Here is a 3,763-nt window from a genome sequence, read left to right on the forward strand (position 1 = left end):
AGTAACAGGATGGCATTTAAGACCTAACTTATAAAAAGACAGTCAGGCCAACCCCTCGTCCAGAGGGCCTGGGAATATGAGAATATTCAAAATCAGGGGGCCTAACCTCAACCAGGGGAGCAGTGTCCCCTGGGGACAGCCATGTCTCAGTAATTATAAAAAGGTCCAGATTATTAGAAACAATAAAATCATTAACCATAAAGGACCAGTGGCGCCGGCAGCCGTAATCCTGTATGCGCCGTGCGTACAGGGGTCTGTACGCACCGTGCGCTATTAGTCAGTGACGTTAACACCAATCATCGGCCTTCAAATATATTTGCGTCAAACGGCGTTAGTGGCAAAAAAAAACCAAAAAAAAACGAACAAAATCATAAAAAAAAATTTACGCACGGTGCGTACAGGATTACCAGCGCCACTGTAAAGGGGCCAAATTGTTTTGTTGTCAAAGCAGAATTAAAACCAACAGGAGTGCAACAAATAGGACGCAAATTGCAGATATTTGCTCCAGATATTAGATCGTTGTTGTTTCTACTATTAGACACATCGTGTGGATGAGAATCACTGTGCCTAACAGTAGTCTGTATGGGGAAAACTACCGGCAGAAGGGTCAATGACAGATGAGACCAGTGGAGCAGCGGAGGGAGTCAGCGGGTGGAACAGTACCGTCGAGTGTCACCACAGGCGGAAGCTCCAGGAGGGAGTCGTGGGATGTTAACAGTCAGTCATGAGGAGGGGACTGTATGGTGCGCTGCAGGTTGGCCCCTAGCATCCCGCTACCCAGCCTGTTTGGGTGGACTCTGTCAGATCTGAAGAAGGGGAGATGATCCCAAAACAGATTAAAATTGTCAATAATACCAATATTGTGAGCTCTGCAGGTGGAGCTGAGCCATGTGTGCAGGCTGAGGATTCTGCTGAAACGCCCCGCTCCACAGGCCAGTGTTGGAATAGGACCTGAGATAAAAACAGACTTTCTGCATGTACTTAAGAAGCTGAAAAGGTCCATAAAATCTTTTTTGGTTAATTCAGACTGTTGACGAGCTGCATTGTTTGCCCCAACATAAAATGATCACTTGACTGGTAGAGGACGGGACTGAGTGGATCAATCCCGGGAGTTTATTCAGGATATCAGGGACTGTGGCTCCAGGGGCACAGTGAGTGGCTCCGTTGAGAAAACCGATGTTCCTGATTATGGAATCCCCTACTATTCATGTGGCTGGGGAGAAAAGGGGATGAGGAGATGTTGGCTTTGAGTGTACATGGTCCTCACTGTGTGTTGAAATTGCCGACTGGGGATGTGGTGTCCAAGCAAACAAGTGTTGTGACGAGGAAGCAACATCAGCTCTGAGAATAGATTTCTCTGCCGGCTCGGGGCATGAAAGACTGAGAGAATCTAAGCATGGCCTCTTTCAGGATCCTGTGACGGGAAGAAGAGATCATTACCCAGAATGAGGGCTATAGTTTGAATCTTGTCAAGTTCTGTGTCCAGAGTTTAGACAGAGGACTTGGAAGTCCGCAGCGAGCTGTGTTCAGACAATAGTTTGGAGAAGTCCGTTATTGTTATGCTATTGTTAGAAGCAGTGGCTCCAGCTGATTCATCTTCTTTAGGCATTTCTTTTGCAATTTGTTAGCGTTATCAAATTGTAACAAACAAATGCTCTTTTCGCTGACAGAGGAATAGGTTGATATTTTAAAGTTTATAACTTGACTGTGGGAGCTTGTGAAAAATGTGCCAACTACATACTTGCCAAACTGGAAGCGCCTCTGTATTTCTGTATGGAGATAAATGGAGAGGTTTATAATCTAACAAGGATAAAATGTCACCAAGTTTCTCAACCAGAAATCCACCCATGTGCCATCAGTGTGAGTCTGATGTGGGTTAGATAGTGGACACGTCTCCACTGATCCATATAAAACTTGATGTGCTTCACATTTCATAAAAAAAAAAAAATGACAGCGACTTCGAATTAGCAAAGAGCCATTTTTTTTCATCGCTCAGAGGTAAAGGTGGTAAGTCAGATATATGAAATACTTCGATAACTTGCAGAATCCTGCTGCGTGTGTGAAAGAAATATTGGCATGCGCATCTCTTATTTGCCCCTCCAGATATTTTTTATTCCATCAATTATCTGAACCGCTTATCCTGCTCTCAGGGTCGCGGGGATGCTGGCGCCTATCCCAGCAGTCATTGGGCGGCAGGCAGGGAGACACCCTGGACAGGCCGCCAGGCCATCACACAGGGCCAACACACATACACATTCATACCTAGGGGAAATTTAGTACGGCTTACATGTCTTTGGACTGTGGGAGGAAACCGGAACACCCGGAGGAAACCCACATAGACGCGGGGAGAACATGCAAACGCCACACAAACGATGAGGTTGGCCTACCCTGGGGTTTGAACCCAGGACCTTCTTGCTGTGAGGCGGCCGTGCCAACCACTGCGCCACCCCATGCGGCATATTTCTTTTAAACGTCTCAAAAATGCCTATTCAAATGCACACAGCTATGTCCATGTTTATGAGAATTCCTACTGGAAAATAAAACAAATAAAACAAATTTGAGGAACTCTATCCATCGTCACCTGTCTATCAGCACAGAGGAGCATTGTCTACCAGTCGAACTGTGGGGATTAAACCCTGCTGAGATGAACAGTGGATTCAAGAATGAAAGGTGCACAGCTGCCATTATTATTCCAAGCCTCCCTCATCACTGTTCTACAAATCAAAGAAGGTCTCCATCTTGAGCTTTCCTCTTCCATCAGAGTAGCGGGCTGGCTCCACGTCCTCACACTTGCGGAGCCGGCCACGGGCCAGACAGCTGTCATTAGCAGGATCTGCCTCTGCACCGCACAGCGCTGAGGACCAGCTGTGATCCAAATCTCCGGGGTTTGTAGAAAATGACCACATGCATCCGCTGTTCTGGAGAGCGACTCCGTCTTTGCGAGGAGGAAACATCACACAAACAGATCTCCAGTCGCCACAGAGCCAGCTGTTCAGAGAGAACGTCAGAGAGCCCAGAAGAGAGAAAGAGAGGAGGTCCTGCGGTTCCAGGGCCCACAGAGAAAATCTCCAATTATGCTCTTGACAAGTGTGAATATACAGGAGCGAATGAGAATTCTCACTGAGGTTTAGGATGGTCTGAAAACACACACACACACACACACACACACACACACACACACACACGTCCATCTATAAATGCTATCTAAAGCAGCAAGGAATGTGACACTTCCTTACACTACAAAAAAACGTAATCATAGCAAATCCACCAAAGGGAAATCTATCGTTTTGTAGTATCGGTCTGTCTGTCTGCCTGCCCACCTATCTGGGACTTGATCCATTATCTTTGATAGAAGTGTACTTTATTAAACAAAGTACACTGTGTGGAAGAGTCTAAGGACAGGATGTTGTGTTGCTCTGACCGTTTTGGATCTAAAAAGTTTAACAACTGAAAAAAAAAGAAAAGATACAGACCTGCCACTCTCTGTATGCTCCTAAAATTATATATATCTGCATTAAAATGAGTTTCAGATCAATCGCACAAAAAAAGTTATGATAAGATCTACCTAAAACATCCAAGAGCGGTCAACATCACCGTCTTGTAATTTGTGCATCATGTCACTATTTATGAGGTGTGTTGGTCGCGTCATTTCCTTCGTGAAGTTCGTTGCTCCGTCCTAAAAACACACTAGCGCCCTCCAGTGGAGAGAAATAGTCTAAACTTGATTTGTGATTATGTCCAACATGTCTGGTTACAGACGCCG

The sequence above is a fragment of the Lampris incognitus genome, chromosome 1 (genome assembly GCF_029633865.1).
Source record: "Lampris incognitus isolate fLamInc1 chromosome 1, fLamInc1.hap2, whole genome shotgun sequence".
In the NCBI taxonomy this organism is placed as follows: domain Eukaryota; kingdom Metazoa; phylum Chordata; class Actinopteri; order Lampriformes; family Lampridae; genus Lampris; species Lampris incognitus.